Raw genomic sequence first — 27670 nt, 5'->3', positions numbered from 1 at the left:
TCAAAGGGGCAGAATGGTACCACTCCTGTCCCTAGATAATAGGTTTGAAGGGCTAAGCGGCCTCCTTCTGTTCCTATGTAGCAGGCTCAAGGGGCTAAATATCCTCTTCTTGTAGCTATGTAACACTTTCAAGGGGAAGAATGGACTTATTGAGTTCATAAGTAACAGCCTCATGGGGCTGAATGGACCTCATCCTGTTCCTATGAACATGCTCAAGGGGCTGAATGGTCGAATCATGCTCGTATGCAACAGGCTTGAATGGCGGAATTGCTTCCTCTTGTTTCTATGTAACTGGCTCAAGGGGCTGAATGGCCTCCTCCTTTTCCTATATAACAGTCTGAAGGGGCTCAATGGCCTATTCCTATTCCTTAGCAGTAGGCTCCAGCGACTCTATGGCATCCTCCTGTTCCCTCATAATTATTTTGAGGGGCTGAATGGCCTCCCCTGTTTCTATCTAACAGCCTTGAGGGGCTGAATGGACTTTTTATTTTCCTCTGCAACAGTCTTGAGAGTCTCTATGCTCTCCTCCTGTTCCTTTGTAACAGTCACGAGAAGCTGAATTGTCTCCTCCTTTTCCTATGTAGCAGGCTTGAGAGGCTGAATGACATCCTCTTGGTCCTATGTGACAAGCTTGTGGGGCTGAATGGGCCTCCTACTGTTCCTATGCAACATGCTTAATCGGATTGAATGGGCCTACTCCTGATCCTAAGCAACTGGCTCCAGTGACTGAACAATCGCCACCTGTTTCTATGTTATATGCTCGGGGAGCTGAATGGTCCTCCTACTGTTCCTATGCAACAGTTTCAAGGGGCTGAATGGCCTCCTCTAGTTCCTATGTAACAGGATCGAGGGGGTGAATGGCCTCTTCCTGGTCCTATGTAACAGGCTTGCGAGGGCTGAATGGGCCTCCTCCTGTTCCTGTGCAAGGCTCGAGGTGCTGAATGGGGCTCCGCCTGTACCAGTGTAAAAGGCTCGAGAGATTTAATGGCCTCCTCCTGGTGCTATATAACAGGCTCGAGGTACTGAATGGGCCTCCTCCTGTTCCAGTGTAACAGGCTCGAGAGCCTGAATGGGCCTCCTCCTGTTCCTATATAACAGGCTCGAGAGACTGAATGGGCCTCCTCCTGTTCCAGTGCAACAGGCTCGAGAGACTGAATGGGCCTCCTCCTGTTCCTATATAACAGGCTCGAGGGAATGAATGGGCCTCCTCCTGTTCCTGTGTAATGGTGTCGAGGCGCTGAATGGATCTCTTCCTATTCCTATGCAACAGTCTCGATTGGCTAAGCAGCCACCTGCTTTTCCTATGTAACAGGTTCGAGGGGCTGTATGGCCTCCTCCTGTTCCATTGTAACTGGCTAAGGGCAGCTGTATGGCCTCCTCCTGTTCCATTGTATCAGTCTCGAGGTGATGAATTGCTTCCTCATGTTCCTATGTAACAGGCGCGAAGTGCTGAATGGGACTCTTCCTGTTCCTATGCAACTGCCTCAAGGGACTGGATGTGCCTACTCCTGTTCTGATGCAACAGGCCAAAGTGGTGAATGGCCTGGGTCACAGGCTCGATGGGCTAGATGGCCACCTCCTGTTCCTATGCAACAGCCTCGAGGGACAGAATGGTCTCTTCTTGCTCCTATGTAACAGGCTCGGGAGACTGAATGGGACGCCTCCTGTTCCCATGTAACAGGCTCGAGGGACTGAATGGGCCTCCTCTTGTTCCAATGCAACAGGCCCAAAGGACTGAATGGCCTGTGTAACAGGCTCGATGTGCTAAATGTCCAATGTTCCTACCTAAGTAGCTCATTGGGCTAAATGACCACCTCCTGTTCTTCTGTAAAAGGCTCGAGAGTCTGATTGGGCCTCTTCCTGTTTCTATGAAACAGGCCCAAAGGACAGAATGGCCTGTGTGACAGGCTCGATGGGCTAAATGGCCAATTTTCCTATGTAAGTAGCTCGAGGGGCTGAATGACCTACTCCTTTTCATATGTAAAAGCCACATGCGGCTGAAAGAGCCGCCTCCTATTCCTGTGCATCAGGCTCGAGGAGTTGATTGGCTTCCTCCTTTTCCTATGTAACAGGATCAAGATGCTTAATCGCCTTGTGCTGTTCATCTGTACCAGCTTCAAGGGGGCGGAATGGTACCACTCCTGTTCCTATGTAACTGGTGCGAAGGGCTAAATGGCCTCCTCCTGTTACTATGTTGCAGGCTCAAGTGGCTAAATGACCTCTTCTTGTAGCTATGTAACATTCTCCAGGGGAAGAATGGACTTCTTGTGTTCATAAGTAACAGCCTCTTGGGGCTGAATTGGCCTCATCCTGTTCCTATGAACATGCTCAAGGGGCTGAATGGCCTCCTCCTGTAACTATGCAACAGTCTCGAGATGCTTATTAGGCCTACTCCTGTTCCTTGTAACAAGCTCACGGGGGCTCATTGACATCTTATTCCTATGCAACAGCTCAAGGGGCTGCATGGTACACCTCCTGTTCCTAGTCAACAATCTCAGGATGCTTATTGGGCCAACTCCTGTTCCTATACAATTAGCTCGAGGGGCTGAATAGGCCTCCTCCTGTTCCTGTGTAGCTGGCTCGAGGGACTGAATGGGCCTCATCCTGTTCCTGTGCAACAGGCTCGAGGGGCTGAATGGGCCTCCTCCTGTACCTGTGCAACAGGCTCGAGGGACTGAATGGGCCTCCACCTTTTCCAGTGTAACAGGTTCGAGAGGCTGTATGGGCCTCCTCCTGTTCCTATATAACAGGGTCGAGAGGCTGAATGGGCCCCCTCCTGTTCCTATATAACAGGCTCGAGGGGCAGAATGGGCCTCCGCCTGTTCCTGTGTAACTGGCTCGAGGGGCTGAATGGGCCTCCTCCTGTTCCTGTGTAACAGGCTCGAGGGCCTGAATGGGTCTCCTCCTGTTCCATTGTAACAGGCTGTAGGATTCGCAAAATAGGACTTTGTATTAATAAGGGTCAAATGGCAGAAGAGGCCATGATTTTAAAGACTGTTTTAAAAGGAGCCCAGAAAAAGGGGCATACAAAATGGCCGCCATACCATGTGACCAGCTTATTGGGACACTTTAAAATGGTTCCTGCGCAACCTCAGACAGATTTGTGGATTCAACCCACAGTAAGTTCTGGAAGCCGTTCTTGAGAGAACGAAACCAGACCCACACGTATGCATATGGATTAGATGCAGATCTAGTGAAGATCGGCCTGGAGCCAGAGGCCATCAAAATGTTGCCCCAGACAAAATGGGACAATTTCATATTCATGAGAACAGCACCCAGGACTAGATAACGAGATCAGCAGGCCACTAAAAACAATTAAGGCAATTCCAGACCAGGGATGGGCCTGTTACCAGCCGTTTAAGACATTTAAAAATATAATGGCTACCCCACTGTGCTCGCAGCCCGCCAAAAATAAAACCAAGACTAACCTGATTTTGGGCGGGAAGTGAAGCCTCTGAAAGAAAGGTATATCTGGAGAGACTTTTCGGCAGTCGGAGCGAGAGGCAAGCGAGTTGGAACGCAGACAGTTGCAAGAATGCAGCTTGAGCTGAGCCACACGTTTTGAATCCGGACACCCAGAAGAAGAAGCAGGCAGTCGCAGGAGGAAGAAGGAAGCCAACATCGAGAAGGCCGTCTCGAAACCGGCGTTCCACCCCGGGGAAGCACATCGGGAGATCATCAACCGTCCCCGGGCCGTTGCCGGAACGAGAGGCCATTGACCCAGCTTGGTAGAAGAAACAAAAAAAATAAAACCCCAAGAGAAGAATCCTTCCAGCCACACCGGCTCGGGAGAAGAGAGAAAAGAAAACTGAAGAAGCGATGGGAGCCAGCCCAAGGCTCCTCTAACCAGGGTCGAGCCAATGATCCTCGACCCCGCCGACATCCAGGCCCGCCGGTGTCCAGCCGCCCCCGACCCCCACCTCAGGAGAGAGGTGTGGCGCAGCTCGCAGGGGCTCCACGATCCACGTGGAGACGAAACGCCTGAAAGGACCAAACACAGACTCGATTTCAAAAATCTTGCACTTCCTAGTGGGATTGGTGAGCATGTTTCTGGCCCTTCACAATCAGATCTAGATAGGTTTAATAAGGGGGTGGTTTTAAGGGTACAATTAACATGAGTTGTTGTCCCTCGATGTTCCGTGTGTTTCCTTATTTCATGATAATCTTTGTCGAGTATAAGATGACTGTATTTGCTTTAGTTAGTTCTGTGTCGTTATGATTTGTGTGTGTGTTATTCCCTCCCATGTACTCCCTTATGTGCTCGCATTTGATTTGATATTTTTCCTTATGCAATAAAATGTCATTTTGTTTCATCAAACTTGGTCTACAAGAGTTTTCTGTACATTGTAGTTCCTGTGCCTAAGACCAGAGTATAGAATCTAAGGGGCGAGTGGGTCGAACCACTCAAGGTTTTACTGTGCAAGAGAGAGATGCCTCTAGAGAGAGAATCCTCAGGGAAACCTCTCGAGGAAAACCCCTTACAAGGCTAAGGGCAGCTGTATGGCCTCCTCCTGTTTCGTTGTATCAGTCTTGAGGGGATGAGTTGCCTTCTCATGTTCCTAATTAACAGGCTCAAAGTGCTGAATGGGACTCTTCATGTTCCTATGCAACAGGCCCAAAGGGCTGATTGGCCTAATCGTGTTCATATGCAAAAGGCTCAAAGTGCTGAATTGCCTTCTCCTGTTCCTATGCAACTGCCTCAAGGGGCTGGATAGGTTTCCTCCTGTTGCGATGCAACAGGCCCAAAGGACTGAATGGCCTGTGTCACAAGCTCAATGTACTGGATGGCCACATCCTGTTCCTATGTAACAGTCTCGAAGGGCTGAATTGCCTCCTCCTGTTCCTATGAAACAGGCGCAAAGGACAGAATGGCCTGTGTTACAGGCTCGATGGAATAACTGGCCAATGTTCCTATGTAAATAGCTCGAAGGGCTGAATGACCTACTCCTTTTCTTATGTAAGAGCCTCATGGGGCGAAAGGGGCCTACTCCTTTTCCTGTGCAAGAGGCTCAAGGAGTTGATTGGCTTCCTACGTTTCCTATGTAGCAGGCTCAAGGGGCTAAATGTCCACTTCCTGTAACTATGTAACATTCTCGAGGGGAAGAATGGACTTCTTGAGTTCATAAGTAACAGCCTCGTGGAGCTGAATGGCCTCCTCCTTTTCCTCTGTAACAGGCTCGAGAGGCTGAATAGCCGAATCATGTTCGTATGCAATCCCTAAGTATTGCTCCACTGACAATTGCAGTGCTCCATCAGTACTGCTCCACCGACAGTGCAGCGCTCCGTCAGTACTGCCCCTCTGACAGTATAGCACTCCCTCAGTACTGCCCTCTGACAGTGCAGCGCTCCATCAGTACTGCCCCTCTGACAGTGCAGTGCACCCTCAGTACTGCCCCTCCGACAGTGCAGCGCTCCCTCAGTACTGCCCCTCCGACAGTGTAGCGCTCCCTCAGTGCTGCCCCTCTGACAGTGTAGCGCTCCCTCAGTGCTGCCCCTCTGACAGTGTAGTGCTCTCTCAGTGCTACCCCTCTGACTGTGCAGCGCTCCCGCAGTACTACCCCCCGACAGTGCAGCGCTCCATCAGTACTGCCCCACCGACAGTGCAGCGCTCCCTCAGTATTGCCCCTCCAACAGTGCAGCGCTTCCTCAGTACTGCCCCTCTGACAGTGCAGCGCTCCCTCAAAACTGACCATCTGACAGTGCAGTGCACCCTCAAAACTGACCATCCAACAGTGCAGCGCTCCCTCAGTACTGCCCCTCTGACAGTGCAGCGCTCCCTCAATAGTGACCATCCGACAGTGCAGCGCTCCCTCAGTACCACCCCTCTGGCAGTGCAGCGCTCCTTCAGTACTGACGCTCCGACAGTGCAGCATTCTGAGTTATGGAACAAGATATTCGGTTTATTTTGGTCAACTTCAAAATGCAGGAATTTTTTTAATCAAAATTAAATATACTCACATTAGGTGGGAATTCTAACGGGCGGAGACTGTGATCAGCCCAGGGCACTTGTTGCTTTGCAGTAAAAGAAAGAAAGACTTAGGGGGAAAAATTGTGTCATGCACCCTTTGGGGCACTAACTTCGCTACTTCTAGCGCCCTGAAAACATTAGCACCCCCGTGGCCGAATTTCATCAGTAGCGCCCCAAGAGGGAAGTGGGGTGCTACTGGCAGGGCCCCGCCTTCCTCTTGGGGCGCTGCGAGTGAATATTGCACCATGTTACTGCAGGCCTACCTCCCCTTCTTAAAGCGGAGGGGCCTTGCGCAGCGCGACCCGGGGCCCAGCAGGGCCACCAGGGATCGGAGTGCCTGCAAAAGAGCCCGGGCCTCAAAGAAGTGCCAGGCTCACGAAGCGCAGCTGACACTGCACGGGGCGGCTTCAGAGGAGGCCGGGGATGGCAGAGGGGGCAGGTGCTGGCAGGCGGCCAACAACAAAAATGTCCGCCCGGCATCTTCCCTTTAATTAGTGCTGCCCCGGCCACAAGTGGGCCCCCCTGACCCCTCGGACATATCGTCCAACATTTAGTCAGGGGGTGCTCCGAAGGTCGCATGCCGGGGCGTGAGCGGGGCGCTGCGCACGGTGATGATTTTATCACCGGCAGTGTAGGGCCGCAGGGCACTGACGGTTACCGCTGCCACTAACCTCCCACAGAATTTCACGGGTGGCGTTGGGGGCGCCGCGCAAAGCAGCTCGTTGTCTTTTGCCCTAAAGGGGCGCTAACGGGAAGTGCAAAGCAACCACATTTTTAGGCCTTACATTTCTATAGCGCCTCTGTGAGGAGAAGACAAAGAGGCTGCAACGGGATATAGAGAGACTATGTGAGTGGGCAGTAAGGTGGCAGATGGAGTATAATGTAGGGAAATGTGAGGTTATTCACTTTGGTAGGAGGAATAGAATAACAGAATATTTTTTAAATGGTGAGAATCTTTCAAATGTTTGTGTTCAGAGAGAGTTGGGTGCCCTCGTGCAAGAAACACAGAAAGCTAGCATGCAGGTGCAGCAAGCAATAAGGAAGTCAAATGGCATGTTGGCTTCTATTGCAAGAGGGTTGTAGTATAAGAGTAAGGAAGTCTTGCTACAACTGTACAGGGCCTTGGTGAGACCACCCCTGGAGTACTGTGCACAGTTTTGGTCTCCTTATCTAAGGAAGGATATACTTGCCTTGGAGGCGGTACTTTAAAGGTTCACTGGATTGATTCCTGGGATGAGAGGGCTGTCCTTTGATGAGAGATGTTGTAGATTGTGCCGATACCCTCTGGAGTTTAGAAGAATGAGAGGTGATCCCATTGAAACATACAAGATTCTGAAGGGGATTGACAGGGTAGATGCTGAGAGGTTGTTTCCCCTGGCTGGAGTGTCTAGAACTAGGGGGCATAGTCTCAGGATAAGGGGAAAGCCATTTAAAACTGAGAAGAGGACAAATTTCTTTACTCAGAGGCTTGTGAATCTTTGGAATTCTCTGCCCCAGAGGTCTGTGACTGCTGAGTCTTTCAGTATATTCAAGGCTGAGATAGATAGATTTTTGGACTCTAGGGGAATCAAGGGCTGTGGAGATCGGGCAGGAAAGTGGAGTTGAGATGGATGATCAGCCATGTCTTATTGAATGGTGGAGCAGGCTCCTGCTCTTATTTCTTATGTTCTTATGTTCACGATCACTGGATGTCTCAAAGCGCTTTACAACCAATGAATACTTTTGAAGTGTAATCACTGATGTAATGTGGGAAATGCGGCAGCCAATTTGCGCACAGCAAGCTCCCAGACACAGCAATGTGATAATGAACAGATAAACTGTTTTTGTTATGTTGATTGAGGGACAAATAATGGCCCACACTCTGGGGAGAACTCCCCTGCTCTTCTTCAAAATAGTGCCATGGGATCATTTACGTCCACCTGAGAGGGCAGACAGGGCCTCGGTTTAACGTCTCATCCGAAAGACTGCACCCCTGACAGTGCAGCACTCCCTCAGCACTGCACAGCCTAGATTTATGTGCTCAAGTCCCTGCAGTGATGAGCTACTGACCACATAACACCTCCATCATCAAGACTGCCTACTTCCACCTCCGTAACATTACCCGTTTCCACGTGACTCCGCTCATCTGCTGCTGAAACCCCCCTGACAACCATGTGTGCGGGAAGTGTATCAAGCTGCAGCAACTGCCAGATGGCATTGCAGTGCTGTAGCTGCAAATGGATACATACTGGAGAATTCACGATGCCGAGGACATCGTGGATAGCACGTTTAGGGAGTTGGTCACACCGCAGGTAAAGGCTGCACAGGCAGGAAGGGAATCGGTGACCGCCAGGCAGAGTAGTAGGCGCAGGCAGGTAGTGCAGGGGTCCCCTGTGGCCATCCCCCTCTCAAACAGATATACCGCTTTGGATACAGTTGGGGGAGATGGCATATTGGGGGAAGGCAGCAGTCGCCAACTTCCTGGCACCATGGGTGTTTCTGCTGCGCAGGACGGCAATAAAAGGTGCAGCAGTGATATAGTGATAGTGCATTCTATTGTAAGGGGAATAGATAGACTTTTCTGTGGCCGCAAACGAGACTCCAGGATGGTATGTTGTCTCCCTGGTGCAAGTGTCAAGGATGTCTTGGAGCAGCTGCAGGGCATTCTGGAGGGGGAATGTGAACAGCCAGCTGTCGTGGTGCATATAGGTACCAACGATATAGGTAAAAAGGGGGATGAGGCCCTAAAAGCTGAATATAGGGAGTTAGGAGGTAAATTAAAAAATAGTACCTCAAAGGTAGTAATCTCAGGATTGCTACCAGTGCCACGTGCTAGTCAGAGTGCAAATAGAAGGATATTTCAGATGAAGGTGTGGCTAGAGGAATGGTGCAAGGGGGAGGGTGTCAAATTCCTGGGACATTGGAACCGGTTCTGGGGGAGGTGGGACCAATACAAACTGGACGGTTTGCACCTGGGCAGGACCGGGACCAATGTCCTGGGGGAGTGTTTGATAGTGTTCTTGGGGAGGGTTTAAACTAAAAGGGCAGGGGGTTGGGAACCTGTGTAGGGAGACAGAGATAAGGGAAGCAAGGATAGAAGCAAAAGACAGGAAGTAGAAAAGCAAAAGTGGAAGGCAGAGAAATCAAGGGTGTAAATCAAACATGGCCACAGTAAATAATAATTCTAAAAGGACTAAAAGTATTAAAAAAACAAGCCTGAAGACTTTGGCCTAGAAATTCAGTGGATAGCGCCAGCCGTTAACGCCATAAGAGGGGTCTACTTCCAGCGCTAGGCACTTTGCGCCGGGGCGCAGCGCGATCCGCGCCGACGCCCAAATTCAGTTGACATTTAGCGCCGGCGCAAAGTGTTTGCGCCCGCTCAGGTGCGCGCGCAGCTTATGACGTCATGTCGTTGCGCAACGCTGTTTGTGCGCCCCAGACCGGAAATTCAGTGGCGCCCGCCCAATGTGGGCGTGGCGCTGTTAAGAACTGTGAAGTGGAACGCAACAGAGGCCCTGTGGGCCTCGGGGAGTGCTAATTAAAGGGCACTTACACTGACCTATAAAGCCCAGCCATTTTGCTGCAATGACTTTACTGCTTTGGATTTCTGGACAGAGACCAAGGGACAGAGCTAACTGATTTGGGACAACATAGGCGAGGTATTTCTGGCTTCTGGCCAGTGCTTTGACATTTGACTCATTGTGATTTCACTGTTTTCAACTTCATTATGGGGGCTGTATGGGGGTGCAACCCTGAGTTGCAGCATTATGTGCGAAGGGCTTGCAGACGTTGTGAGAGAGGGCCAGCCATGCCTAGATGCAGAGGGGCCATCAGGCGTCGGCAACGTAGGCCTTACACACTCAGGCAATACCGGCAGCAGGTGTCCTATCTCACCATGACTGCTGCGCATTGTGTTAAGAGGCTGCGCTTCAGAAGGGAGGTGGTTGCAGAGATCTGCCAGCTGCTTCACAGAGATCTGCGTCCACAGCTGATGTGCAGGACGTCTCTCTCGGTGGAAGTGAAGGTCACGGTGGCTCTGAGCTTTTATGCAAGCGGCTCCTTCCAAGCCGCTGCTGGGGACATAGCGAACATCTCCCAGTTTGCCGCGCATCGCTGCATCCGGCAGGTCACCGATGCACTTTTCGCGAGGAGACACCAATTCATCTCCTTCCCCATGACCCGACAGAGGCAGGAGCAGCGTGCAGTCGGATTTGGCAGGTTCGCGGGCTTCCCCATGGTGCAGGGCGCCATTGACTGCACGCATGTGGCTATGCGGGCACCTATCCACAATGCCGAGGATTACCGCAACCGGAAGGGCTACCATTCCCTCAATGTACAGCTGGTGTGTGACCACAGGCAGCGCATCCTAGCTGTCAATGCCCGCTTCCCAGGAAGCAGCCACGATGCATTCATCCTGCGCCAGACTACTGTGGCTGACATGTTCGAGGCACAGCCTCCACCAAGGGGATGGCTTATTGGGGACAAGGGCTACCCTTTGTGTACATGGCTCATGACCCCACTCCGCGCGCCCAGGACCCCAGCGGAGGAGGCATACAACGAAAGCCATCAAGCCACAAGGAACATCATAGAGCAAACGATAGGCATCCTCAAGCAACGGTTCCGCTGCCTGGATCATTCCGGCGGCTCTCTACAGTACTCGCCGGATAGAGTCTCCCAGTTCGTCGTCGTGTGCTGCATGCTGCACAACCTGGCTATCCGCAGGACTCAGGCACTGCCACCTGACATTGCACCACCACCTCAGGAGGATGAGCAGGAGGACCATGAGGAGGAGGAGGAGGAGTACCAGCCCAGGAGGGAGCCACAAGGTCCAAGGGCCGTCCGCCGGGGGCTTATTGCTCGACACTTCTAGGCCCCCTGTCAGGGAATGGGCTGTGGAAATGTACGCACCTGAAGGCAGCCGCTCCGCAAGCCCTCAGCCGGTTAATGCAACAACCACTTGAAACATGACACCTGGACATGCTGAATAAATAAAACGCTTTATTTCACAAACTCAGGGCCCTTCCCACATGAAACAGAAAAACAGACAAGAGCCCCAAAAAACAGTCAAGAACATCTGTTGCTCCCAAAACCTGGGGAGGACTTACAAAACTTGGCCATCCAAATGGCCTTCAACATCGGCCTTACAAAAATAAGGGCCCCCCTCCACAACACAAACACCCCCATAAAAACAAACAAGGCCTTGATCTTCGGCCTTCCCAAAATAATCCCCCCCAAAACACAAGCCCCCCATATATAAAAAACCGCTCTCACCACACTCTAGTGGGTGTGCCGAGAGGGCGAGTCCTTAGACAGCCTTCCCCAGCCCCTGCCCGACCTGCTGCTCCACCTCAACCTGGGCCCTGTGGCTGGGACAAGGCTGGGGGAAGGCTCATGAGGGCCCCGAGGCATGTCGGCAGATGCCCTTGGGGGTCGGCCTAGACGACACACGTCCCGGGAGGGGCCGGCTGCTGACTGCTGCAGCTGTCGCTGGCCAGCATCAGTGCCAGCAGCAGCTCGTCGCACCTTGGCTGGGGGAGTGGCAGTGTCGGCTGCACCAAGGGGGGCAAGCTGGCTGATGGCAGGCGCGCGATGTTCGCCAGAGACACTGGCACTCGGCCGGCCTGGCAGTGCATTAGGCGTTGCTATCTGGTGGAGGCCAGACCGCTGTGCTGCAGCAGGGCGGCGGGTGCCGTGGCGAAGCCTCTGCGCCACAGCGAGTGTGGTAGAAGTGAGTGCCCGAACTGCCCTGGTATGTGGCCGCATCAGCTGTGCCAGTGTCTGGACTGCACCACTCATCTCGCGAGTCGCGTCCTGCACTGCCGCGAGATGCTGGACACCCCTGTCATGGGCTGCCGCGAGTTGTTCCACCCCCCTGGCCTGTGATTCCCCGAATGCGACCACACTCTGAGCCAGGGACTGAATGGCCTGAGGCATCTGGTCCACAACCCCCATGAACTCCTGGTGGCGCCGCTCAGAGGCCGCCGAGATCTCTTCGAGGAGGCGCACCTCCTGGGCGAGGACCCTCTCCGGACTGGAGGGAGGACTCTCCCTCTGGGGAGAAGGCGGCCGAGCTGGCCGAACCCTCCCGCCTGCCTCAACCCCACTGGGCCCAGGATCTGCCCTCCCCTGCAACACCTCCCCCCTCTGGGGAGCAGGCCGGCGTGCTGCCGGACCCTTCCCGCGTGCCTCAACCCCACTGGCCACAGGATCTGCCCTCCCCTGCAACACTTCCCCCTGGCTCTCCTGCAGGCCAGATGTCCCCACTCCATTGCCATCCCCTGGCATGGCTGAGGGTTCCCCCGATGTGCCGCCTTCCTCCTGGTCCTCGTCGTCCTCCTCCTCCAAGGGCCTGGCACTCGGAGCTTCAGGGACCACCTCCTCCTCAGCAGCTGAAAGCAGGAAGGCATAAGAGTAGCTTTAGAGTGAGGACACGGCGTCAGCGAGGGAGGCCTGAGTGGTGGCATTATGTGCATTTGTCGGTCAGTGGGAAAGGATCTAGATCTGAAGCGCTAGGGCAACGAGAGAGGTCCAACCGGTCATGTCCTTACCAGTGGGTCCCAGTACAGGGTCCGCATCTCCGATCGCAACAGGGCCAGTCACCCGGCACGCATGAGTCCAGCCACGCTCTCCTCCAGATCAGTGAGTGCCTGGTACTGAGGGCAGCCTCCACCGGTGACAGTCTGGCTCCTCAAATTCCTTGCCAGCTTGGCCTGCAAGAGAAAGGACGGACTCTAAGTACAGTGTGGTGCCCTGTTGCTGTGTGCACTGCCTCCCATGGTGGAATAGCTTGGCCAGTGTGGTGCCCTGTTGCTGTGTGCACTGCCTCCCATGGTGGAATAGCTTGGCCAGTGTGGTAAGTGCAGAAAGTGCTATTGATGATCATGCCAGTGCCATTGCTGTGGGAGGAGGGCTGCCCATTAGGCCTTTGAGGTCCCTTTGCCCATAATGTGAGGTTCACATGCAAGGATGAGGAGGACACTGGCAAGGGTACTCACCTTCACCAACCGAGTGAGGTCGTTGAACTTCTTGCGGCATTGGTCCGCACTCCTGGGGACATCGCAGGTGGATGACACCCTGTGGGCGATTCTCCTCCAGGCTTTCCTGTACTCGTTCCTGGGAGCCTTGTTGCCACTGTCCGGGCACAAGATCTGTCTTTTGTCCTCCACACCATTAATGAGCACCCTCAGAGCATGCTCGGAGAAGTGCTGCGCTCGTTCACGGGCCCTCTCCATGTCTCCTGGCGCTATTTTGGCCCACCAGCAGTGTTGAGGCCTAGCTGCAGGGCTCCAGTATGCAGGGCGTGGCAGCAGTCAAAGTCGACCCTTCCCCCTTTAAGAGCAGGCCGGCGTCAGGGTGTCTGCTGTCAATCAAAACATGACCGCACCTGCGCTGCGCCCGGCCTCGGCGTTATCATCCGTATCGCCGGATTAGCGCCTGAAGAGAGCATTGCAACGCCAGTTTCAGCGCTCGGCCAAACTCTTGGCCAACTCTACTGAATTTCGGCGAGGTGGCCTGCACTTTCCGGCGGGCGCTAACTTTAGCGAGCGCCCGACTTTAGTGCCCCAAAAGTGTCCAGACTGAATTTCTAGGCCTTTGTGTCTTAATGCGAGGAGCATTGATAATAAGGTGAATGAATTAGCTGCACAAATGGATGTAAATGGATATGATATAATTGGGATTAAGGAAACATGGCTCCAGGGTGACCAAGGCTGGTAATTCAATATCCAGGGGCATTCAATATTCAGGAAAGACAGGCAAAAAGGAAAAGAAGGTGGGGTAACATTGCTGGTTAAAGAGGAGATTAACACAATATTATGGAAGGATATTAGCTCTGATGATGTGGAATCTGTATGGGTAGAGCTGAGAAATACCAAGGGGCAGAAAACCTTAGTGGGAGTTGTATACAGACTTCCAAACAGTAATGCTGAGGTTGGGGATTGCATTAAAAGGGAAATTAGAGATGCGTGCAATAAGGGCACAGCGGTTATCATGGGTGACTTCAATCTACATTTGATTGGGCTAACCAAGTTAGTAACAATACTGTGGTGGAGGAAATCATAGAGTGTATTTGGGATGGTTTCCTGGACCAATATGTTGAGGAACCATCTAGAGATCACGCAATCTTAGATGGGGTATTATGTATTGAGAAATGATTAATTAGCAATCTTGTTGTGCGAGGCCCCTTGGGGAGGAGCGATCATAAAATGAAAACATTTCATTAAGATGGAGAGTGAAGTAGTTGACTCCGAGACTAGGGTCCTGAATTTAAATAAAGGAAACTACGATGGTATGACGCGCAACTTGGCTAGGATGGATTGTGGAATGTTACTTAAAGGGTTGACGGTGGACAGGCAATGGCAAACATTTAAAGATCGCATGGATGAACTACAAAATGTTTTCTTCCCTATTTGGCATAAAAATAAAACAAAAAAGGTGACTCAACCGTGGCTAACAAGAGAAATTAGCGCTAGCATAAGATCCAAGGACAGGACATATAAATTGGCCAGAAAAAGCAGCAAACCTGAGGATTGGGAGCAGTTTAGCATTCAGCAAATGAGTACATAAGGATTAATTAAGAGTGGGAAAATAGAATATGAGAGTAAGCTTTCAGGGAACATAAAAACTGACTGTAAAATCTTCTGTAGATATGTGAAGAGAAAAAGATTGTTAAAGTCAAGCATAGGCCCCTTGCAGTTAGAATCGGGGGAAATTATAACGGGGAGCAAAGAAATGGCAGACCAATTAAATACATACTTTGATTTTGTCTTCACAAAGGAGGACACAAATAACCTCCCAGAGATGTGGGGGAACATAGGGTCTAATGAGAGGGAGGAATTGAATGAAATCAGTATTTGTAGGGAAATGGTGTTAGGGAAATTGACGGGATTGAAGGCCGATAAATCCCCAGGGCCTGATAATCTAAGTCCTAGAGTACTTATGGAAGTGGCCCTAGAAATAGTAGATGCATTGCTGGTCATCTTCCATAATTCTATAGACTCTGGAACAGTTCCCATGGATTGGAAGGTAGCTAATGTTACCCCACTATTTAAAAAAGGTGGTAGAGAGAAAACGGGGTATTGTAGACCAGTAAGCCTGACATCGGTCGTGGGGAAAATGCTAGAGTCCATTAGAAAAGATGTAATAGCAGAGCACTTGGAAAACAGTGACAGGATCGGACAAAGTCAATATGGATTTACAAAAGGTAAATCATGATGTGGATAAATGCGAGGGTATCCACTTTGGTGGCAAAAACAGGAGGACAGATTATTATCTGAATGGCAATAGATTGGGAAAAGGGGAAGTGCAATGAGACCTGGGTGTCCTTGTGCGCCAGTCGCTAAAGGTAAGCATGCAGTTGCAGCAGGCGGTTAATAAAGGCAAATGGTATCTTGGCCTTCATAGCGAGAGGATACGACTACAGGAGCAAGGATGTCTTGTTGCAGTTGTACTGTGCCTTGGTGAGACCACACCTTGGGTATTGTGTGCAGTTTTGGTCGCCTTATCTGAGGAAATATCTTCTTGCCATGGAGGGAGTGCAGCAAAGATTCACCAGAATTATACCTGGGATGGCAGGAATGACGTACGAAGAGAGATTGTGTCGATTAGGCTTATATTTGCTAGAGTTTAGAAGAATGAGAGGGGATCTCATTGAAACTCATAAAATTCTAACAGGACTAGACAGACTAGCTGCAGGAAGGATGTTCCTGATGGCGGGGGAATCCAGAACCAGAGGTCACAGTCTAAGGATACGGGGTAAGCCATTTAGGACTGAGATGAGGAGGAATTTCTTCACCCAGAGAGTCATGAACCTGTGCACTTCTCTACCACAGAAGGCAGTTGAGGCCAATTCATTAAATATATTCAAGAAGGAGTTAGATATATTTCTTATGGCTAAAATGATCGAGGGATATGGGGAGAAAGCAGGGACAGGGTACTGAATTTGGATGATCAGCCATGATCTCATCAAATGGCAGAACAGGCTTGAGGGGCCCAATGGCCTACTCCTGCTCCTATCTTCTATGCTTCTATGTTTTTCTCATCCATGCCTTTGTTCTCTCCAGACTTAACTCTTCCAAAGCTCTCCAGGCCGGCCTCCCATCTTCCACCCTCCTTATATTTATGGACATCCAAATTACTGCTGCCAGTATAATAACTTGCCCCAAAACCATTCATTCGTCACCTCTGTGCTCGCTGACCTACATTGGCTCCCTGTTGAACAATGCCTCGTTTGTAAAATTCTCCTCCTTGTTTTCCAATCCCTCCATGGCCTTGCCCTTCCTTATCTCTGTAACCTCCTCCACCCCTTCAACCCGCCGAGATCTCTGCTCTCCTTCGATTCTCGCCTATTGCACATCCGTGATTTCCAAACCTTTATCATTGGTGGTCGTGCATTCAGCTGCCGAGGTCCTAAGCTCTGTCATTCACTTCCTAAACCTCTACGCCTCGCTCTCCTCCTGTAAGACACTCCTTAACAATCCTTGGACAAACTTTTGGTCACCTGTCCTGGTATCACATTATGTGGCTCGGCATCAAGCTTTGTTTGTCAACGCTCCTGTGAAGCACCTTGGGACATTTTACTACATTAAAGGCGCTATATAAATGCAAGTTGTTGTTGTTATTACATTCATAGAATTTACAGCACAGAAACAGCCCATTCGGCCAAACAGGTCCACACGAGCCTCCTCCCACCCCTCTTCATCTCACCCTATCTAAACTAATCGAATCCTATCAGCGTATCCTTCTATTCCTTTCTCCTTCAACTGTTTCTCTAGCTTCCCCTTAAATACGTCTATGCTGTTCACCTCAACTACTCCCTGTGGTCACGAGATCCACATTCTCACCACTCTCTGGATAAAGAAGTTTCTCCTGAACTTCCTATTGGATTTATTAGTGGCTATATTATATTTTGACCCCTAGTTCTGGGCTCCCCCACAAGTGGAAACATCTTCTCTACGTCTACCCTATCAGACCACTTGCTGATTTTAAAGACCTCTATCAGGTCACCCCTCAGCCTTCTCTTTTCTAGAGACAAGAGCCCCAGCCTGTTCAGACTTTCCTGATTGTTGTAACCTCTCAGCTCTGGAGTTACCATGTGAATCGGATTCACTTATTTCAATGAGTATGATTTGTTTTCATGCAGTAATAGAAAGTAACGAACACACTGGGCAGCCCCACACATCAGTGGCTCATCCTGCTAGATTAAACAAAGTAACTTCTAATTATTCCTCAGAGCAGACAAGGCGAAGAGGAGATTTGATAGAGTTGTTTAAAATCATGAAGGGTTTAGATAGAGTAAATAAAGAGAAACTGGCTGAAGGGTCGATAACCGGAGGGCAGAGCTTTAACGTGATTGGTAAAAGAACCCGAGGCGACATGAGGAAAAACTTCTTTACACAACGAGTGGTTATGAGTTGGAATGCACTTTCTGATGAGGCGGTGGAAACAGATTCAATAGTAGCCTTCGAAAGAGAATTGGATAAATACTGGAAGGAGAACAATTTGCAGGGATATGGGGAAAGAGCGAGGAAGTGGGACTAACTGGATTGCTCTTCGAAAGAGCCGGTGCAGACTCGCTGGGCTGAATTCCCTCCTTCTGTGCTGTACTATTCTGTGATTCTATCATTCTATTCACCTGCAATCTAAGCTTCCTGCCTGATTGCCTGTGATTTTCCCCCTTTTATTGTCACCCAGGAGGTATCCAAGATCCACGCTCGGTCTACCCTCTCAGGTGGGCATAAAAGTTTCCACGGGCACGATCTGGAAGAAGAGCAGGGGGAGTTCTCCCCGGTGCCCTGGGACCAAAATTTGTCCCTCAAGTAACATCACTAAAAAATCAGATGATCTGGTCATTATCTCATTGCTGTTAGTGGATCTTGCTTTGTGCAAATTGGCTGCCGCGCTTCCTAAAACAGTGACCACCTTTCCAAAGTGCTTCATTGGCTGTAAAGCACTTTGGGACATCCTGAGGTTGTGAAAGGCGCTATATAAATGCAAGTGCTGTCTTTAAGCAGATCCTGTTCGTGTGGTGAGACCATTTCGACAGCAGTGCGTTTTTACGCAAATATCGGTGCTGATGAGCAAGATTGCAGGCGCACACACACACGCACACACACAGTGCTGTAAAGGCTGTGATGGATTTGAAACACCCCTTTATAAGTTATTTTTGTTCAAAGTGTTAACAGAAAAGTTTGCCCCTTTTCAAGGAGCGCTCCAATTATCCTGCAGGCTCCCAGTTTGTGAAGGTGTAATTTTTTCATTGCTTCAGATAGTTCACCTGTCTATTTTATTCCCCAGCTAGCAGCAATTTGCACTAAAAGACGGAGAGTTAGGAGAGTAACTAAAGGCTTTTATTAGCAAAGAACAGAGCATGCCTCTCGTGGTTGACTGGGTTCCAAGAAGGCAGGGGGCTGCAGGTCAATCACCTTTATACCTGGTGCCTGTGGGTGGAGCCAGCCGAGACATGTTGAGGCATGCATAGGTACAGCAGTGTGCAACAACAACAACAACGGTGAACAACAATAACAGTGGTTTACCACATTCACCCCTTGTTTAAAATTGAGTCCGACGGGGTGAAGTGTACTAAAGGTTCGTGTAAGTAAGTCTATCAGGTGGCCTTGTATGCCGTCCTGATCGTCGTGGTGGCGGCGGTGATGGTGCAGCATCCAACGTTGAATCTGGCGTCTCATTGAGTGGTTGGGTGGTCAATGATGGGTCCTGGGGCTGCGGCATGGCGTCTAGCGGGGTTGGGTTGTGGGTAGTGGTGGATGGCAATGGTAGTGTTTCAGGGGCACCCAAAGGTGTGAGATCTCGTGTGGGGGCTGTGTCCTCCCGCCCGTCTGGGTACGCTACGTAAGCGTACTGGGGGTAGGCGTGGGTAGTGGTGGGTGGCGAGGGAGGTGTTTCGGGAGCACCCGAAGGTGCGAGGTCTCGTATGGAGACTGTGTCCTCCCGCCCGTCCGGGTACACCACGTAAGCATACTGAGGGTTGGCATGGAGGAGGCTCACCCTCTCGACCAGGGGGTCCGTCTTATGGGACCTCACGTGCTTCCGCAGTAGGACGGGTCCTGGAGAAGTCAGCCATGTCGGTAACGAGATCCCCGATGTGGACTTCCTGGGGAAGGAGAACATTCTCTCGTGAGGGGTAGCATTGGTGGCTGTACAGAGCAGTGACCGAATGGAATGGAGTGCCGCAGGGAGGACTTCCTGCCAGCGAGAGGTCGGAAGGCCCTTAGATTTCAAGTTTAAAAGACTGCCTTCCAGACCGTCGCATTCTCCCTTTCCACCTGGCCATTCCCCCGGGGGTTGTAGCTGGTGGTCCTGCTTGTAGCGATACCTCTCGAGAGCAGGTACTGCCGGAGTTCGTTGCTCATAAAGGATGAGCCCCTGTCGCTATGAATATAGCTAGGGAAACCGAGCAAGGCAAAGAGGTCATTCAGACATTTAATGACCGTGGTACTGGTCATGTCTGAGCAAGGGATGGCAAACGGGAAACGGGAGTACTCATCAATTATGTTGAGGAAGTACACCTTGCGGTCAGAGGAGGGGAGGGGCCCTTTAAAATCGACGCTCAGCCGTTCAAATGTGCGCGTGGCTTTGATCAGGCTTGCTCTGTCTGGCCTATAAAAATGCGGTTTGCACTCGGCACAGATTTGGCAGTTCCTGGTCATGGTCCTGACCTCCTCAATGGAGTAGGGCAGGTTACGGGATTTGATGAAGTGAAAAAACCTGGTGACCCCCGGGCGGCAGAGGTCATTGTGGAGGGTCTTCAGTCTGTCGACCTGCGCGTTGGCGCATGTACCACGTGATAGGGCATCTGGGGGCTCATTGAGTTTCCCGGGCCGGTACAAGATATCGTAATTGTAGGTGGAGAGTTCGATTCTCCACCTCAAGATCTTGTCGTTCTTGATTTTGCCCCTCTGCTTATTATTAAACATATAAAAGCTACTGAACACTGGTCAGTGAGCAGGGTAAATCGTTTTCCGGCCAGGTAATGCCTCCAATGTCGCACAGCTTCCACAATGGCCTGGGCCTCCTTTTCGACAGAGGAGTGTCGAATCTCGGGGCCCTGGAGGGTCCTTGAGAAAAAGGCCACGGGTCTCCCCGCCTGGTTAAGGGTTGCAGCTAGGGCAAAGTCGGATGCGTCGCTCTCCACTTGGAAAGAGATGGACTCATCCACTGCGTGCATTGTGGCCTTCGCAATATCTCCTTTTATGAGAGTGAAGGCTGCACAGGCCTCTGCTGTCAGGGGGAAGGAGGTGGACTTGATGAGGGGTCTGGCTTTGTCCGCTTAGTTGGGCACCCACTGAGCATAGTACGAGAAAAACCCTAGGCATCTCTTCAGTGCTTTTTGGCAGTGGGGGAGGGGGAGCTCCATAAGGGGGCGCATCCTATCGGGGTCGGGGCCGATGACTCCGTTCTCCACTACACAGCCAAGAATGGCAAGGCGCTTGGTACGAAACATACATTTGTCCTTGTTGTATGTTAGGTTCAGCCACTGGGCTGTACGGAGGAATTTCTCTAGATTAACATCATGTTCCTGCTGGTCGCGGCCGCAGATGGTGATGTTGTCTAGATAGGGGAAAGTGGCCTGGAGCGCGTTCTGGTCAACCATCCGGTCCATCTCCCGTTGGAAGACTGAAACCCCGTTGGTGCCGCCGAAGGGAACTCTGAGGAAGTGGTAGAGATGACCATCAGCTTCAAAAGCTGTGTACTGGCGGTCCTCAGCCCTGATGGGGAGCTGGTGGTATGCCGACTTCAGATCAATCGTCGAGAACACCCGGTATTGTGCTATCTAATTGACCATGTCAGATATGCGGGGGAGTGGGTATGCATCTAGCTGGGTGTAGCGATTGATCGTCTGGCTGTAGTCAATAACTAGGCGCTGTTTTTCGCCAGTCTTCACTACCACCACTTGTGCTCGCCATGGGCTGGTGCTACTTTCAATAATCCCTTCCTTCAGGAGTCTTGCTACCTCGGATTTAATGAAGCTCCTATCCCCGGCGGGTGGTTTAAAAGCTGCTGGCTGCAGACTGTGAGTGGGGGGAGGGGTCTGTCGTATGCTAATGTGACACTCTTAAGGTGGCACTGAAAATCTAACCCCAGTAGAACGGCAGCGCAAAGATGGGGCAGGACCAGGAGTTTAAAATTTTTGTATTCTGTGCCCCTTTCTGAAAGGGTCACTACACAGTAGCCACCGACGTCCGCTGACTGGGCTTTGGAAGCCAAAGAGATCCGATGTCGCGTCGGCAGGACCGGGAGAGAGTAACTGCGCACCGTGTCGTGGTGGATAAAGCTTTCCGTGCTCCCGCTGTCAAAAAGGCAGGTAGTGGCGCGGCCATTTACCATAATGTCCATCATGGACCTGGACAGTTGATGAGGGAGAGATTGGTCCAGCGTCACGGAGGCCAGCGTATGGTCGGGCGAGTCGATGTGGTCGTCAGATGAGGCGGTGGTTGAGTCCGAGTCCCCCGTGGTTGAAGTTGGAGACGTCCGAGATGGCAGACAAGATGGCGGCGCCCATGGTCCCGATCCCCACGCGGCTGGGGGAGCCCAAGATGGTGGACAAGATGGCTGCCCCCACGGTTCGCACGCGGCGCTGCTGGCGTTAGCGGTTTTACCTTTGCAGGCGCTGTATAGTGTCCTTTCTTCCCGCAGCCAGAGCAGGTAGCGTTTCTCGCCGGGCAGCGTGCTCTGGGGTGTTTTGCCTGGCCACAAAAATAACATTTCTGTGCCTTGGACATCGCAGCAGCAGTTGAAGGTGGCGGTCCCATGACCCAAGGTTGTGGCGTCCACGTTGCGGAGCGGTTAGGGGAGAAGGCGTCCATATTCCTGTGGGCCGCGTCGAGCGAAAGCGCGAGGGACACTGCCTTTCTCAGGTCCATTTCTCCCTTTTCCAACAGTCTCTGCCGGGAGTAGTCAGACCTTAGACCCGCAACGAAAGCATCTCGGATCAGTCCCTCCGTGTGTGCTGCGGCTGATACTTCTTTGCAATCGCAGTCTCGGCCGAGTATCCGTAGTGCCCATAGGAAGGCCTCCACCGATTCCCCGGGCTGCTGTCTGCGGGATCTTAAGAGGTGCCTGGCATAGACCGTATTTACCAGGCGTGCGTATTGCCCTTTTAGCAGATTGATAGCCGCCGCGTATGTCGTCGCGTCCTGGATTATTGTATAAACTTGGTGGCTCACCTTTAAGCCAGGATTTCCAACTTGTTTTCGTCCAGGGTCACAGTTGAGGCTTGCAGGTAGGCCTCGAAGCAACGCAGCCAATGCGCGAATTTGGTAGCCGAACCCGCTTCTTGGGGGTCTAGGTCCAGGCATGTTGGTCTGAGGGCTCGCAGCAGCTCCTGCTGCTCAGCGTTTGGTGCAGCAGCCTGCTGCTCAGCGTTTGTCGACATTTTGTCTTTGCTAATAAAATTGATGCGCTATCAATTACTCATAAAAGACGGAGAGTTAGGAGAGTAACTAAAGTCTTTTATTAGCAAAGAACAGAGCATGCCTCTCGTGGTTGACTGGGTTCCAAGAAGGCAGGGGGCTGCAGGTCAATCACCTTTATACCTGGTGCCTGTGGGTGGAGCCAGCCGAGACATGTTGAGGCATGCATAGGTACAGCAGTGTGCAACAACAACAACAACGGTGAACAACAATAACAGTGGTTTACCACACACAGCGCGTTTAATGTAGAAACAAGGCCCAAGGCGCTTCACAGGAGCGTAGGACAGACATACGTTTAACACCGAACCACATAAGGAGATATTGGGACAGGTGACCAAAAGCTTGGTCAGAGGTCGGTTATCAGGAGTGTCTTCAAGGAGGAGAGAGAGGCGGAGAGGTTTAGGGAGGGAATTCCAGAGCTTGGGGCCGAGGCAGCTGAAGGTACGGCCGTCAATTGTGGGGCGATGAAAATCGGGGATGCACAATAGGCCAGAATTGTAGGACAGCAGAGATCTCGGAGGGTTGTAGGGCTGGAGGAGGTTACAGAGATAGGGAGCAGAGCGAGGCAATTGAGGGATTTGAAGACAAGGATGAGAATTTTAAAATCGAGCCATTGCCAGACCGGGACCCAATGTAGGTCAGCGAGCACAGGGGTGCTGGGTGGACCGGACTTGGTGCGAGGTATGATATGGGGCAGCAGAGTTTTGGATGAGCTGAACTTTACGGAGGGGGAAGATGGGAGGCCGGCCAGGAGAGCGTTAGAATCGTCGTGTCTGGAGGTAACAAAGGCTCGGATGAGGGTTTCAGTAGCAGATGAGCTGAGGCAGGGGTGGAGATGGGCGATGTTACAGAGGTGGAAGTAGGCGGTCTTGATGATTGAGAGGATATGGGGGTCGGAAGCTCAGCTTAGGGTTAAATAGGAGACAGAAGGGAAAAAGACATGTAGAGTATAACCATTTGAGTCTGTACAAGCAACAGATCTGATAAATTCCTAGGATTAACTCACAGTCCCGATGCATATGTAATACATTGACAGCAACATTGTCCAAGTTCGGGGCAGAAGGGGTGTAAGAGTTAGCAGTAAGATTAAACTGCAGAAGCTGCTCGGCCCATAAGAACTCTCACAGATCAGATCATGGTTTAAATTGCAGAGCTCCGTAGAGCTTGTACATCATTAGCACCTCCATTATCGACAGTCTCACAACTTTTCAAACTTTCATGAAAACATTACAGTTGATATGAGTGTGTATAAGTGTGTCTGTGTGAGTGTGCGAGTGTCTTTGGGTGAAAGAGTGTGTCTGTGTGTGAGTCTTTGTGTGTGTGTGAGACTGAGAGTGAATGTGTGTGAGGGTTTGTGTGTGTGAGAGTGAGAGTGAGTGTATGTGATGGGGGTCTCAGGTAATTCGCTGAGCAATTGACCCAATGTTAGTAAAACTATGATCTGTTCAGTTCTCAGCTCTGAGCTGCTAACTCAGGATCACAGGATAATTACGGATCAGACATTTAGCCATCAAGAGAGATCCTACACTCCCGCCATTGCAGCCACCAGTCTTTCAGTAAATGATGCCAGGATTGTTTCCCCTACTCTAACCTTGAGTTCATTCCAAGTGTCGATCACCCATTGTGTAAAGAGTTTGCTGGCTTCAGCCCTAAATTTGTCTTCTACCAGTTTGAACACGTGTCCCCTTGTCTTTCTCTAACAATTCAATTTAAATGAACATTCCAGATTTCATTTTCCATTCCCTGGTCAATCATGGGAACAGGAGGAGGCCATTCAGCCCCTCGAGCCTGTTCACAGAATCACAGAATCACAGAAACCCCACAGTGCAGATAGAGGCCATTTCGGCCCATCAAGCCTGCACCGACACATATCCCACCCGATCCCCGTAACCCCTACACCAACACATATCCCACCCTATCCCCGTAACCCCATGTATTTAATCCCCCTAACACTAAGGGTCAATTTATCATAGCCAATCAACCTAACCCGCACATCTTTGGACTGTGGGAGGAAACCGGAGCACCCGGAGGAAACCCACGCAAACACGGGGAGAATGTGCAAACTCCACACAGACAGTCACCCGAGGCCGGATTCTGTTCTGTCATTCAATTTGATCATGGCGGATCTGTAATCCAAGGAAGATTGTGAGAAGTACTACATGAAACATTTCAATCTTTCTTCGCTTGCTATCAATTACAATTTAATTTCTGAGCTGAATTCAGGAAATTGGATTCATTATAACGCGTGGATTTAGAGAGCAGCCAGTTAATGAAAGGGGACAGATTCTTCCTTCAATCATAGAGTGAGCAGATATAGAATCATAGAATCATACAGCACAGAAGGAGGGCATTCGGCCCATCGTGATTTTTGAAAGTGGCTGTTGAATCTGCTTTCATTTTTTTTCTTTCAGTCTTGGGTAGAGACCTGGAGCAGATGAATTGTTGTTTGAGTTTCAACAATTTCAGTCCGGATGACAGTTCTGTGTATTACTGCTATGTGGATTTCCAGGGCTTCAAGGATCATACTTTCACAGACCCGTCCAGCTACTGGTTGCCCGCAGTCGCAGTTTATTTTATCTCGGTTGTTCGATCACTTTGCTGTAACAGGTTGTGGGATGTCAACGAGGGGAATGCAAAAATGTTTCCAAAACATTGCCCTTGGCAACTGCATCAGGAGCAGTCCAGCCCTTTTTGAGACACCCGAGGGTCAAGATTGACCAGATGATGAAATAATCATACTGAGGTTATTGGGCTTTATAAATAGAGGCACCGAGTACAAAAGCTAAGAGGTCCTGCTAAACCCTTTGTATATCACTGGTTAGGCTCCAGCTGGAATATTGTGTCCAATTCTGGCACCACACACTTTAGGAAGGATGCCAAGGACTAAGAGAGGTGCAGAGATTATTTACCAGAATGGTTCCAGCGAAGAGTTATGCGGAGAGACTTAGAGAAACTGGGATTGTTCTTCTTAGAGCAGAGAAGTTTAAAGGGAGATTTAATAGAGGTGTTCCAAATGATGAAGGGTGTTGATCGAGTAAATAAGGAGAAATTGTTTCCACTGGCATAGGGTCGGTCGGTAACCAGAGGACACAGGTTTAAGGTCATTGGCAATGGAACCAGGAGGAGATTTATTTTCCTGCGGGGAGTTGTTGTGATCTGGAATGTACTGCCTGAAAGGGTGTTGGAAGCAGATTCAATAGTAATCTACCTTGCGTTCCCTCTTTTTTTAACTTATTCTTGGGATGTGGGCATCGCTGGCAAGGCCGACATTTATTGCCCATCGCTAATTACCCTGGAGATGATGGTGGTGGACCTTCTTCTTGAACCGCTGCAGTCCATGTAGTGAAGCTGCTCCCACAGTGCTGTTAGGCCGAGAGTTCCGGGACTTTGACCCAGCGATGATGAAGGAACGGCCGATATATCAGCAACTCAGGATGGTGTTTGTGACTCGGAGGGCAACTTGGAGGTGATGGTTCTCCCATGCACCTGCTGCCCTTGTCTTTCAAGATTGGGTGAAGGTAAGGAATATTTCTGAAGCAGAATTGGAAGAGCTTTAGTCTCTACCAGGCACTTTTCTCCCAATCTGGCCATTTGCCTTTAAGTGATTTCAAGGTTCACTGGGAGGCAGATGTTCGGAGATTCGACAAGAGACAAGGAGTCTCACTGGTTGGAGGCAATGCTGTAAAACTGCAGACTTTGAGTTCCTTCCATATTTCAAGCTTCTGTTTGAAATTCAGTTGCCTCACAGGAAAAGGATGAGGCCCATTCAGCTGCTCGAGCCTGTTACCTTAGGAATAAGAGGAGGCCATTCAGACCCTGGAGACTGTCAATAGGAACTGGAAAACGTCATTCAATTCCTCGAGACTGCTGCATACGAAAAGTAGGAGGCCCATTCAGATCCTCGAGCCTGTTACATAGGAGAATGAGAAGGCCATTCAGACCCTTGAGCCTGTTACATAGGATTAGGAGCAGGCCCAATCAGCCCCTCAAGGCTGTTACTTAGGAACAGGAGGAGGCCAGTCAGACCATTGAGACTGTTAATAGTGACAGGAGGAGGCAATTCAGCCCCTCGAGTCTGTTTTTTTTAAATCATTCATGGGATGTGGGCATCGCTACCAAGGCCAGCATTTATTGCCCATCCCTAGTTTCCCTTGATAAAGTGGTGGTGAGCAGCCTTCTTGAACCGCTGCAGTCCGTGTGGTGAAGGTATGCTGTGGTGCTGTTAGGGAGGGAGTTCCAGGATTTTGACCCAGCAACGATGAATGAATGGCGATATACTTCCAAGTCAGGATTGTATATGACTTGGTGGGGAACTTGAAGGTGGTGCTGTTCCCTTGTGCCTTATGCCCTTGTCCTTCTAGTTGGAAGAAGTCGCGGGTTTGGGAGGTGCTGCCGAAGAAGCCTTGGTGAGTTGCTGCAGTGCATCTTGGAGATGGTACACACTGCAGCCACGGTACGCCGGTGGTGGAGGGCATGAATGTTTAAGGTGGTGGATGGGGTGCCAATCAAGCAGGCTGCTTTGTCTTGGTTGGTTTCAAGCTTCTTGAGAGTTGTTGGAGCTAAACACATCCAGGCAAGTGGGGTGTATTCCATCAAACTCCTGACTTGTGTCTTGTAGATGGTGTAAATGCTCTGGGGAGTCAGGAGGTGAGACACGCGCCACAGAATACCCAGCTTCTGACCTGCTCTTTTTACCATGGTATTAATGTGGCTGGTCCAGTTAATTTTCTGCTCAATGTTGACCCCCCCACAATATTGATGGTGGGGGATTCGGCGATGGGAATGCCGTTGAATGTCAATGGGTGGTGTTTCGATGCTTGCTTGTTGGAGATAGTCATTGCCTGGCACTTGTGTGACATGAATGTTACCTGCCACTTATCAGCCCAAGCCGGAATGCCATCCAGGTCTTGCTGCATGCGGGCATGGACTGCTTCATTATCTGAGGAGTTGTGAATGGCACTGAACACTGTGCAGTCATCAGCGAACATTCCCACTTCTGACCTTATGCTGGAGGGAAGGTCATTGATGAAGCAGCTGATAATGTTTGGGCCTAGGACACTGCCCTAAGGAAGTCCTGCAGCGATGTGCTGGGGCTGTGATGATTGACCTACAACCACCAGAACCATTTTCCTTTGTGCTAGGTGTGACTCCAGCTAGTGGAGAGTTTTCCCCCAGATTCCCATTGACTTCAGTTTTACAAGGGCTCTTGATGCCACACTCGGTCAACTGCTAACTTGATGTCAAGGGCAGTCACTCTCACCTCACCTCCGGAATTCAGCTCTTTTCTCCATGT

At 50.7% G+C, this 27670-nt stretch overlaps 1 pseudogene; it reads right to left on the bottom strand.

Annotated features, from left to right (window-relative positions):
- Window positions 1-450: 450 nt before the first annotated feature.
- LOC147098105 (uncharacterized) overlaps window positions 451-27670 on the bottom strand; it is a 61017-nt pseudogene continuing 33797 nt past the window's right edge.

Source organism: Somniosus microcephalus, chromosome 30 (genome assembly GCF_052327205.1).
Source record: "Somniosus microcephalus isolate GS21.2 chromosome 30, FLI_Smic_1.0, whole genome shotgun sequence".
Lineage (NCBI taxonomy): Eukaryota > Metazoa > Chordata > Chondrichthyes > Squaliformes > Somniosidae > Somniosus > Somniosus microcephalus.
The sequence above is the reverse complement of the archived record's forward strand: the minus strand, read 5'-3'. Positions and strand labels throughout refer to the sequence as shown.